This window comes from Tachypleus tridentatus, chromosome 1, assembly GCF_004210375.1.
Source record: "Tachypleus tridentatus isolate NWPU-2018 chromosome 1, ASM421037v1, whole genome shotgun sequence".
In the NCBI taxonomy this organism is placed as follows: domain Eukaryota; kingdom Metazoa; phylum Arthropoda; class Merostomata; order Xiphosura; family Limulidae; genus Tachypleus; species Tachypleus tridentatus.
The window spans coordinates 88166130-88179629 of NC_134825.1; the positions used below are offsets into that span (position 1 = coordinate 88166130).

Consider the following 13500-nt stretch of genomic DNA (forward strand, 5'->3'; position numbering starts at 1 on the left):
TTTTTAAAAATTAGATTTTGTTTAACTAAGGAAGGCACAAGTACATGGACCAATGAGGGTGTAGTAAGTCATTTATTATTGCTGAGGGTATTGAGTTTCCCATTCAAAATATCATGAGTGATGATTTGAACAAAAGTTCCAAAATGCCCAGTTTTCTTAACAGAAAGTTTAGAAAATTTATTTCATTTTTTATAGAAATAAAAACATGCTATGAGATGTAGTGAATAAAGAAGCAGTCAAGTTATATTTATAGTAAAAGAAAAGCTCTCAAAGTTGGTGAATTTTTTCCTGAAGTTTTTGGGAATAGAAAAACCAATTGGATCATGATTTATAAGGATGTCCAAGACAGACAAGCTGTGGTTGTTTTCAGTTTCACAAAAACTTTATGTTGGAGTGGCAAGAGTTAAGGTGTTCTATAAACGTAGGTGCACAATCTTTTAAATGAAATATCACAAAGGTATCATCAACAAATCTTCTGTAGTGTATTAGTTTAAATTCAGTCAGGCAGTACTCCAGCCTAAAAAGACCATACCAAGGGGTGTGACCCATAAAAATGTCACCTCGTCAAAAAGGATATCATTGAATAAAAAGTTAGTGTTTGTGATGAAGACCTTGAAGAGTTCATTAAATTATTGGAAATTAAAACCATTTACTATCTGGAAGTCATTCAGAAAAGATTGAGGGTAATGTTGATAGTTTTAACCGTAATGTTATTTTGTTTGCTTGTTTATATTTTGGAAGTAGTCATGTCAAAGTTGGCCATTAATTTTCCTGGATGTGAAGTAAGGTTATCTCATTAAGGAAAATGAAAGTCTTTAACTGTGAAGCTGGTGATGATATAAGGCAACTGAAAATTTAACTAATAATGTTTGCAAACAGAAGAAAGTACAAGTATGGTAGACATATCTGGTTTGTTTACTTTAGTGTACTAGCTTCAGTAAAAAGTAGATTTGGAGATATTTGAAACATTGAAATTTCTGAGATTTGTTGAACCTTTTATTGTTTAAGGGAAAGATAAGAACATTTGTGTCAAGTAGTCTAAATTTGGTGGAGTCGTATCAGATGGAGATTCTCTTGTTGTATATTTGCTTTGAATATTGTATCAAAATTAAATTTTTTATTTGAAAGTTGATGGTTAGCAGAGTTTTATAAAAAAGTAGAGAAAATGTATCTGTTGAAATTGCAAAGGTGCTGAACTTTTGATAAGTAAAAAGTTTTATAAATTTGATTATTAATAATGACTGTTTCTGATTGATTGTTTCTGATACTGACAGTTTTATGTATAATTCTAATGCTGTCTAATTTTTCACTAGGTTCCCACTGCCAATGGCCCTCCTGTCCCTACCACTGTGGAATCACAAATATCAGCAGAAACAGATGTAAGTGAATAACAAAAAAAAATTAAACTATTTTAAAATGTAAGTTTTATAACTTACATTAAAGTTAATAGGGTAAAAAAAAGTCAGTAAAGACTACATTAATAAAATTATATATTAACTATTGCCTCCACATTTTGTTAATATGGTAATATACAAAAGTGGTTTATGGAAATAGTGAAAGAAATAAAACTATGGGTTTCAGTTTGAAAATGAATGAACAATTAAATACTTTTCATCAAGAACAGTGAAGCTGGTTTCACTAGTGCATAGTGCTCTCCAAGCCCATTCCATTGACTGTGGTTTTGTAGATAGTAGACAAGGGAAGCTTATTAATCCATTCACACTTGCCACAAAATGACAAGGTATTTGACCATCTTAAGAGTTTTTTTGTTTTTTTTTTGTTCAAAGACCTTAAATATTGATGTTTTTAACTAATGGTAGCACATGCACCACTTTACATATCATGTATCTACTCTGACCTCTGTCAGTTCAGGTGACAAGAATGAGGTACAATCAGTATTGATAGAAGAGCCATTTGAATACAGTAACATATATCACTATTTAACAATTTTAACAAACTGTTTCTTTAATCAGTTTCTTTTTTTCATATTAATACTCTATTATGTTCTAATGAAAATTTTTTTAGAGAATTAAGTTAATTGCATAGTTTTAACATTATTTCTTGCAGATCATTTTAAGAGAATTATCAGTAACTTAATTTTATGTAAAATTGTAAGAGGAAGTGGTCAACACATTTTTAAGGTAAAAGTTGTGTTAAATTTACCCTACTTGTCATGAGCCTTACATATCCTAGAAACAATGTAAAATATCAAAAGGCATTATTCCTTTTGCAAAAAAGACAATGTCAAGAAAGAGTTACCAGTTTTGTGTTTTTTCTCATTCAGAATGACAGTTTAAATAGAACTCGTTTTTTGTTCAATGTGTAATTAGTAAATGGAGTTTCATTATTAAGAAAAATAGCTTTTGGGATCCAAATTTATTATATGAAGGTATTTGGGTATATTTTGGTTAGGTGACTAGAATTTTTTTTTTTTTTTTAGGCTTATGTGGAAATCATCTTTTATTAATACTGTTTGCTCATTTTACTGATTGTTTATCTATTTTTATATTCATTAGTGACTTTGTGAATGAGGCATTCAGTATTGAATTTCTAGGGAAAATATTGATGTTTTCTACAATACAACTAAATTAAGTATTTGATATACTGTAAAGTGTTTTTTTTTTTTTTTTTTATGTAATATTTATCTTACTAGTCAAGTTTCTCCTTTAATATAACAAGGTTATATCTGCACAGCATTTCTGAGTTGGTAAGAACCATGCTTTTTTCTATTATTAATACCTGTTGCATGTAGCTTTGTACTCTAACCTAAAGTACCTTGATTTGTGTGGTATTAAGCTGATTGTTAGTGTTTGTAAACTATTTTTAACCATTGGAAGACTGGGTAAGTCACTACAATGTACTAGTGCTAGACTTTGACTAGGATTTAGATTGAAAATGTTTTAGCCATGAAAGATACACAAGATTGTTATATAAGCAATATGCAGATCGATAGATTGTTTAGAAAAAAATTACACTATATAATAAATATTTAATAATGTGCAAGTGGATTTTCTGCCCAATCAATTTTTAAAATAATTCAAAGAGCCAAGAGGCCATTTTGTATAACCCATTTATTTTGATCACATTGGTTTTTAAAGGCAAAATAAATTTGTTAAATCTGTTCGCCAAAGCATATAATAATAAAAAAAAACGTGCATATGTAGATTAGTTGTGTAATGTTAGGTTGGTAAGATAATATTGTATTGAAGGCTTTTTTTCTTATTTAGCCATTGGGCTTCAGGTAACAAGTAACTCTTCTGATTTTTTGAGATGGAGATGTTTCAATTAAAAGTATAATATTTGGTGTTTCATATTTTTGTTTGAAAGATGAGTGGTGAATAATACACACCAACAAAAGGATGCAAATTGCCGTGCAATGAATACCAAATGGCCAAATATGCACATCAACACCACAAAGAATTTTTATCAGAGTACATAATGAGACTTTGGTTTTCAAGATAAGCTAATAAATTTAACATTTTTAAGAATGAAATCATATTAGAAACAAGTTAAAAGGTGAAAAACCAAATTTTGTACAGTGTTAAAAACTGTTTGAATGTAGCTTACATGGGTTTGAATTACATTCAGTCTGTCACCTAAGACATAGCACCATGTTAGATGGAAATGTAACCAGTTGTGGACAGGTTAATGCTCTTACGGTTTAAACTTTTGTTTTTTTGTGATGAGCTAACTTTGACATCTTGAAGTAAAAATATTCATTCAACATTGTGGCAGTAGAGCTTCTTGATTATTAAAACTGTGTGATCAAGTGAAGCGTTATTTTATAATCTTTTTTACTGACTCATATTTGTTTTTATTCTGTGAAAAGTTTGACATTATTTTTCATTTAAAAAATATTCACTTCTCTTATCTGTTTCCTTCCTTTGAAAGAATAGAGAGAGGTTAAAGGATATGTTCTAGTTGACCTAATATAAATGAGTTTATAGCCATCTGAAAGAATATTTTTACTTCTAATTCTCTGCTTTGAATATATTTGTGACTTCTTTTTCTCAGCTATGTCTATAACTTCTCACTTTCAGTCTCGGCCAAAAGCTGTCAAAAGTGAAAAATCTAAACCAAAAAAAAGGGTAAGAACAACATTTGAGATGCAGGGGGAGTTGTTAGTGGTGTAGTGCACTCAGCATGTTGCATGATTATCTGCACTTTTTTTGCTATCCAAGCATGCTTGGTGCTTTCTTATTGGGATATAAAAAATAGCTTTTATTCTATTTAAGAATAACTTTTAATATTGGTTAGAAGAAAAAAATATACAACATTTTCAACTCATCTTTTTCAGCAAAAACAAAAAACTTAAATCAGAAGATTTTGTTGATCTTACAGGTGTAGAATTCTAACTTTTGACAAGTTTGACATTATAATAGCTTTGGTATTAAATGTCTACAAAATATTTCTATCTGGATATTTAAGAAGAATAGGAAAGTAAACAGCACATCTGAGTAAAATCACATGGGTTGTTTAAGAATTAAACCTAGTTTATTGGGTTGCTTCTAGTCCAAAACAAGCATCAATCCTCTTATTGAGCATTGGTTTAAAAATGAACCAACTGCAAAATTAGTTTACAACGAATGATAGTGAGGTCCATAGTTCTCCAAATTTTCTTTGTTACATTATTTTTTCATTAAAGTTAATTATTCAACTTTATTTACACCAGTCTAACTCAATGAAAATTTTTATATTTTGATGCTGTATTCCGAAAATTAATACACTTGTGCCTTTATATCAAGTTGACTAATCAAAACATTAGTGAAAAATATTTGAATACAGTTTCAGCAGCTGTTTTTTTAATATAATGAAAGTACTTTAATGTTATATGAGCTTGCATACCTACCACACATAGTAACGTTTTATATTTATTCTGCTTTATAATGAAAATAAAACTTCAAGAGCTCTTTGTCAATTATTTTATATTGCAAGCAGTAAGTCAAACAAAATTATATTCATTTAGTCTCTTCATTGACGAATTAATAATGACATTACTCAAAAATTTATCAAGGTTAATCCTATGAAATAGTACTGTTGTTATTCATGGTTTTACACAACAGTATTGACAAAGTGGAACAGTTATTAGTTGGAGCTTCACCCAACAATACTGAAAAAGTGGAACTGTTATTGATAAAATAAAACTTTACATTGATTCTTATGTACTTTTTAGTTGGTTTTAATTAACTTATCAAGACTATTGGAGTCATAGCTGATTGCTTAAGTACGAGTTGACTAAAATTTGAGGAAATTCAGCTGATTTCCAAAGAAAAATTGAGGTCTTTGTTAGTTTCTCTAAGTATGTAATGGAAATGTGAAGCTACAATTTAAAACAAGTTTTCAACAAGCATAAAATGGGATATTTATTTTTGAAACGTCAGTGTTTTTATTTTATTTTTTCATTTTATTTTTTAATTTGTTGATCAGATGGGAAACCATCCAAAAGGTGTATTATCTTTTGTAATTTTTACATGCTTGGGATGTTGGCAGAAAGTTTCCCCTCCCCTGCTTTGTATGTATCAGCTTTTACTATATTGTGGTTGTCACTGGTATTCTGTGCATCTGGGATAGTGTTTCAGCTGAAATTATGCTTTCAGAACAAAATGTTTTCTGCAGTGATCTATTGAACATCATATTGTGAGTGGTGAAGGTATTTCTTGTTATAAATATAATACTAAAAACTGTGTAATCTAACTTGTGATAAATTATTTCTTTGGTTTAAGACATTGCTGATATACATCATGTATTGAGTCTATTGGCAAAACACTTAACCCTGCATAATAAAGAAATCTGTGTTATGCTTACTTCAAGGATGTTAGATTTTAGTTTTGATGTGGTAACTGCGACTTCCTTAGGATATCGTAATATCTCTTAACATTTTGTATTTGCACTTTTTTTATAAATGTTAGTAATGAATTAATATATTTAATGATGTTAAGATTAGGTTTATGCAAATTACTTTATTATCATTTGCTGTTTGTTCTTAGTTAAGGTCTTTTCTTTTCAGACACATTAGACACGAGAAATATTTGATCTGTCCTTTAAATTTAGTTCTGTTTATTAGGAAAAGTTAGAATTACATTTAATTTTCCAGGAATTAACAACAGTAAAAATAATCCATGGATAGTCACCATAAAGATGAACATTATGCTAGTGCATATTTGTGCTTGTGTATTTACTGTAGCCAATTGTTTCACTATGATGAACCTGATGATGACCAGAGGAGGTCGAAACGTTGTTCGCTTTTCTATGTAAAATATTTTCTCAACCCAAACGAGCGGTTTTTGCATATATAGTTGTTTCACTATATTTAAAACTTTTTCATTGCAAACCTCTGGTTACTAGTGGCATAATTAAAGATTAACCTTAAAGCTCAAGGTCGCTCTGCAACCAAGATATTTTTTGCTGTATTTTTATAAGTTGATGCTGCCAGCTGTGTATGAGATGAAATTGATCTCAACTCTCATGTCACAAATAATTTCAACTATTTTTAGTTGTTTCCAGGGTAAGACAGGTTTGTTTCATAGTATTATAAGTCTGGTTAAGTTAAGGCTGTGATATAATCTGATAGTAATGTTAAAGCTAACCTAAATTCACAGAAATCAGATGCATTCTCTCATTACTTTGGTTAAAATCTGAGGATGGCATAACAAATATAGCATTAATGTTTATTAGAATAAACTGTGTACTTTTAATTTAATTCTACAACTGAGATTGCTTTGTTTATAGTACTATTGTGTTAATTCATGTTTTTTGTACAATAATCCTTTCCTCTTGCTGTCGGTTGTGAAGTTCTCTGCTTTTTAACATTTTATGTACATTTATGTTTGTTTTTAACAGCTTTTAATTAACATACAGTTACCAACAGTCATGTTAATATTATTTTTATAACAAGTTTTATAAAGTACAAGTTTTTAGCACAGGCACATATGTTTCTTTTAAACTTCTTGTTTTGGTTTTCCTTTTGTTTCTACTGTAAACAAAAATAATTCATGGAGTGTCATTTAGTTCAATTTATTATTACCAACATGCTGCAAAGTTAATAAGGCTCTGTTAATACATTAACGAAGTTTGTTTTTTTTCTCTCTTTCTAGTAAAACTCATGATGCATTTCAAATAAACGTGTGTGTGTGTGTGTGTGGAAGGACTTTGTGATTATAACTGTCCTGAGCTGAGTCTTCTTTCATCTATACACACAAGTTAATTAAGTAAAAAAAGTTAAACAGGGTATGTTGGATCAAAATGACCTTTAAGAAGCAGAGTGAGTTACATGCCAGTGTAATAAAACTTTAATGGAAAATAAAAGCATGTACATATTTATGCATGCAGGTCTGTAGAACCACAAAGATTTTCAAGGAACAGACTCTTTAATTGCTGCTAGTTTTGGGGGTTGGAGACACCTTGTTCATTAAATAAAACAAGCTTTATTTTAAGTTAATGTTTGATATATATTTTATACAGGGTGTTCGGAAAGTCACTGTGCACTTGTATATTTATTAACAGACATGTTTCATTATAGAATACAAGAGGTAAATATGAATCACAATTATAAACAATGATTAAATTGACCCCCATTGGCATCAATACAGGCCTGGATCTTTCTTATTTTGCTTCTAAACACTGCTATCAGATGCTGGCTTGAAATAAAATATGATTACAAAACTGCACAGTGACTTTTCGAACACTCTGTATAATTCACATGAACAAATAAAATTGGCTCGTGGGGGGGGGTCTTTGGTTTACTACGGTACCTATGAATGCTGCCTTATTTAATGAGTCTGTATGGGTTGTGATAGTTTCACTGATGGAAAACAATAGTAGTCAGGGCCAGTGAAATGAAACTTGAAAACTAAAGCTAAAAATAAGAAAAAGTAGGTCAGACATAGAGACTTCTGTTGTTTTAATAATTATACCAGAATTTAAAAAAACTGGGAAAACTGCATTCATGTAAATTTTTCTTGATGATAAGAAACCCACTTGAAGTGAAAATGTATCTCAGGACAGTTGGTATGTGTATTAACACTGTTAGTAATAAAGCAGAGAACAAGGTTTCAACCTTCCTAGATCATCTTCAGGCTAACTTAAGATACATGTAAATTTTTCATAATAATGCAATGTTGTAAAATTTATTAATGTAGTGACATGTAGTGAATAAGGGTTAATTCATTTTTGTTAATTAGGAAAGGAATTGGTATTGATATGAATCAAATAAAAATTACATAACTGCAAAATGAGACTTCATTGTTTAAGTTTCCTTTTTTTCATATTCTAAATTAATATAAAGAACATTAAATTTCTATCTGACATTAAAGAGGGGTGAATACAGCAAGATAAAGCTTGATATTTTCCCTAAAAAGTATTGGTGTATTTGTTAGAGGTTATCACCTTTATATTGGCAAAAACTATCCTTTACTAAAACCTGGAATGTTTTTTATTGTTGTTTTTGAGGAAAATTGCATCTGTTTTAAGATTTTTCATACATATTTCTGCAGCCCTTTACTTCCATTCTCTTAATTTTTGGTTAGATCACATTTAGAAGGTGTGTGAAGAGGTAGTACATTTTGGTGATAGATAATATCTGTGTACACGCACATTGCAGATGTACGAGGTCTGTTAAAAAAATACGCGGACTGTTTGAATTGCGCGGCTCAAGTTGGTTCCAGGGGAATCTGCTTGGTGTCGCTAGGTTCGCACAGATCAGCTGATTACGACACCATTTCCCAATTGCAGATATCTTCATTTGTGTATTAGCTACGCGGTTTTAAGTGAAGTGCGATTTTTTCGTTTGGCGGATTTCAGAATGAATGGCCTGAAGGAGCAACGACTTGCTGTGAAATTTTGTGTTAAACTTGGAAAATCTGTGACTGAAACTTTTGCTATCCTTAACACTGCTTACGGTGATGTTGCTATGAAGCGTACAGCATGTTTCAAGTGGCATGAACGTTTTAAGGATGGTCGACAGTCCATTGAAAATGATGAGCATCCTGGCCGTCCTTCCACATCAACTGACGACCCACACGTCGACAAAATCAACACCCTGGTGCGGACAAATCGACGTCTGACTGTCAGGGGAGCTTGCTGAAGAGTGTGGGATATCAGTTGGATCTTGCTACGAGATTTTGACCGCAAAATTGAAGATGCACCGCGTTGCTGCGAAATTTGTGCCATGCCTGATAACAGACAACAAAAAGCCCATCACGTCCAGGTTTGTCAGGAACTGCTTGATCGTTCAAAAGATGAAAACTTCTTGTCAAGAATATAACAGGTGATGAATCATGAGTTTATGGTTATGACATTGAAACGAAGGTCCAATCGTCCCAGTTGATGGGTGAAACATCCCCCAGACCCAAAAAAGCTCGCCAAGTTCGATCCAAGGCCAAGGTGATGCTGACATTTTTCTTCGATGCTAAAGGTGTTGTTCACCACGAGTACCTTCCCGAAGGCTCCACAGTGAACCAGACTTACTACATTGAAGTTCTGAAACGTCTGAGGGACGCCATCCGTTGCAAAAGGCCAGAAATGTGAAGGAGTGGCGACTGGTTTTTCCATCACGACAACGCTCCAGCCCATTCAGCCCTCAGAACTCGTGCGTTTTTGGCCAAACACTCGATCACTGTTCTCCCCCCCCCTACTCACCTGACCTTGCTCCTTGCGATTTTTTCTTGTTCCCCAAACTCAAAAGACCCTTGAAAGGAAGAAGATTTGAGACGATTCCCCGAGGTTAAGGCAAATGCGACAAAGGAGCTGGAGGACATTACAAAAGAAGCATACCAGGACTGTTTCAACAAGTGGAAACACCGTTGGGATATGTGTGTGCGTTGGGGAGGAGAGTACTTTGAAGGGGTTCCAGACCTGTAACTTCTAAATAAATTACATTTTGTTTTATGACGTCAGTCCGCGTATTTTTTTAACATACCTTGTATGTGGTTTTTATACGTCATTAGACATGGTAACTACTGAATGATGTTGAGAGTTGTCCAGAAACTTTTTCAGGGGTTTAAACTTTTTTTTTTTCCTTCCACTGAATATATATGTATATATATATATATATATATATAGCATGTGTGTTAATGCTTGTTTTAATAAGGTTGCACTAAGATTGAAGTTTGTTTTTCAGGGTGCTTCAAACAAGAAATAGAAGTTTAACCTGAACCACCACATGAACCAAACCACCTAGCTAGAGGGGTCCATCCATGTTAAGGATGTTGTATTTTTTACCTGTCAAGTCTTGCTTCTAGTTGAACTGCTGCTGAACTCTCTAAAGTACAATACATATACTGTGTTGTCTTGTTGCATGTTGACTGTTTGTGTCCAGCAAGTGCTGAATGTTGTTAAATTGTGAAGTAAATTTTGATGCTACCTATTACATTTACATACACATGACTGAACATTATTATTTTCTTTAGACATGTTAACAAATTCAAGTTTGTATTCATTAACACGTGTTCTAAGAGTAGTTCGAATTGAACTCCTATTCACTCTTTTTATAAACCAAACATCACTTTCTAAGCTTTGACAGAAAATGTTCCTCAACAAGCTAAGCATTTTAATCAACAACTAAGATTAGGTGACCACAATTTTAATAATTATATATACATAGATATAAATACAATTTCTGGAGATGTCATTAAATACCAGTTTAGCACAAATGTGTTAAGCCTCAAAGTATGTGTCATTATTCTTTACAAAAACAAATCAAATACAAACTTGACATGATAGTTTATAAATATAAAAGTGTTTTGTTTACTATTTTTGGGTGTTCTGATAAATATTAAAAATTATAAACCATTTGTATGGGGGTAGTGTTACTCTTGTTATGGTGCTCTTGTTATTTACTTGTATTCAAGACTGAATAAACTTATCATTCATGTGTAATGTCTTGGTTATAATGTTAAAGTGTATTACAGACTGGTATCCTCTGTTTCTGTACTAGGGAAAGATGTATAACAATTATGGCTGAGCTAATTTGTTTGTTACTTGTATTGTGCATAGCTATCAGTTGTGAGTTCCTCTTGATATTGAATTAAAAGATTTTGCACAAAATTTTGTTTCTCTTGAAGTTTTCCTTATGGCAGTAAATTATAGGTTGATAAAAATGCTGGAAAGTCATCTACAGTTAATATCTGCTTTTGCATCTTGGCTGCTGAAGACCATCCCTTGTTGGGACAGTGGTAAGACTTCAGATTTACAATGCTTAAAATCAGGGATTTGATTCCCCTCAATGGATACAGCAAGATAGCCCGATGTGGCTTTACTGTAAGAAAATACGTAATACTATGAACCTTAATTAATATTACTTTTGTAAGATTTTTTTTTTATGTGTAGGATTTGTAAAGAAAATAACAGTTACCGTACCAACAAAGAAATGTCATACAGGCAAAAAAGCACCCAACATCTTACTAGTTACTTGAAGTTTGTGTCAAAAAGAAGTGTTCCATTTCGATGTATTTTGTACAAAGTGAGCTACAAATTCTATTTAACTATCATTTTCTTCTTTGGCAATTATACACTTCAGGAGGCTTCTTACATTTAAGTAATTTGTTTCCATGTAAGTAAAATTGTTCAATTTCATGAAGTATATATATATTTGATGTATATTTTCATTGCCGTCTTTAGGTTTTAGTCCTGTCATATACAAGCATTTAAAAATTGCACTGTGGGGAGATGACATGGGGGTGGTTTTGATATCTATGATGGGCATAATGCAAGTAGCCCATTGTGTAGTTTTGTGCTTAACAAACAAATCATCTGTGAAAGTGAATATATAATAGTTAGCATCAAAAGCATTAACTTATCAGTGCCATTATAATTTACAGTATCTACCTAATTCAGAATTCTGCTTATAAAACATCGGACATTTTGTTTTTCTACTTTCACAGAAGTAAATGCTAAATAATACAAATTTTTTAAATTATTTATAAAAATAAGTTTATTCTGTGAAAATGTATTTTCCTTTCAAAATGCTGATATCTTAATTTTTCAGTTTTCTATTGTGATAACACAACACATCAAGCTGTTATAGGCTTTGAGAACATTTTTTACAATTCGGTTAGGGTTTAAACCTTCAAAACTTTCAGAGTAAAATCTTTCAGATTCTCTCATTTAGTAAACTGTCATACCCTGATAGGTTCAACATTTTATATGTCAAAATATTTGTAGAGAACTAGTAACTAGTGAGATTCTAGATGTGCCACTACTTGGGGAAAATATACAACTATTTGAAACGATTTAGTTTTGTCTTTTAATGCTGAGGTGTATATTCAGTAGAGGTATGCATGTGTAAGATGTTTTTGGCTATTACTACATATGAAATTAGTGCTTTTTATAACATTTATCTTTGGTCATGAAAATGGTATGCTGCATGTAATGCCTCAACTCCTTTCTTGTGACATATTTTAAAAGTTTTGTTTAAATTTGGATGACCAAGAAGGGGTACTTTTAATTTGTTTACTTAATTGCTTCTTTAGGGGAGATGTGTGCTCAAAAATTTTTTGAACAAAAGAAACTGTTTAGTTTTCCTTTTCTAGCACTACCTTACAAATGTCTGGTAAGATAATCGACGAGAATCTGTGTTGCGGGATCGAAACATTTCATTGAGGGCTTTATAATGTGACTCTTAATCTCGCTGTTCCTTGATCAAGAGTTGGTGATGGGTAATGCTTGAGTAGCTGACTTTCCTTAAGTCCATCACTTCAAAATAAAAAAAAAAACAGCTAGTGTCGATAATCCTCTAAGAGCTTTGTGCGAACTTCAATAAACTAACAAACTACTTGGTATGTTGCGTTTCAGTGTAAAGTTAAAATTCTGAGGAGCTTTCAAAAAACAAAACTTTAATATCCCAAATTTCAGACTTCTTTTGGTTGTTTACTGATGGGAATTAATGAACATTAACAACGGAAATGCATCTTAATTTCTAACCTTGAAGAAAAATATTTTTGTTCATCCATACAAAGCTCTACAGTAGCTCAGTATTAAGTCTGAAAGCTTACACCGTTAAAAAAACAAACAAACTGGGCTTCAGTCCCTGTGGCAGGCACAGCTCAGGTAATCAATTGTTTAGCTCAGTGCTTAACAAACAAATCAACTGTAAGAATAAATTGTAATTTAGAAACTGTCGTGTTGAATAAAGGATAATTACGTAAAATATTAAAATTCACGTTGTGGATAAGAAAACAATACGAATATTTTTCTTGTATGTTACTGAAAACTTCAGTTGGCTAATGTTGTGTATGTTACTGAATCATGAGGTTCAATTTGGTTAATGTACTGCACTGTGATTCCTATGGAATTGGTTCACGTATTGTTACGTCAAAATTGTGTTTCTCATTTCTAGCCCATGGTTTTCTTAAGTGACGGTCAGTCATACCTCCTAGAAGTCGACTATGAAATGATTTCTGAAACAACTGTTTTGGAGTAGGAGATTTTTCAGCGAAGAAATAAAGGTCTACAGCGTTTGTTATCTTTCTTACGGATGTTTGTGGTTAAAATACATTAACAAAT

At 31.8% G+C, this 13500-nt stretch overlaps 1 protein-coding gene across 4 annotated transcripts in view; it reads left to right on the forward strand.

Annotated features, from left to right (window-relative positions):
* The window catches only part of LOC143255080 (uncharacterized), a 71592-nt gene extending 60549 nt beyond the window's left edge, over positions 1–11043 (forward strand). For 3 of the 4 annotated variants that reach the window (XM_076510185.1, XM_076510176.1, XM_076510202.1), the window contains 2 exons: positions 1314–1379; positions 10118–11043. The gene's annotated coding sequence lies outside the window, so the exon portion shown is untranslated. Of the gene's footprint in view, positions 1–1313; positions 1380–4040; positions 4089–10117 lie in introns of all 4 variants that reach the window. The other variant, XM_076510193.1, reaches the window with a different exon arrangement.
* Positions 11044–13500: the final 2457 nt, after the last annotated feature.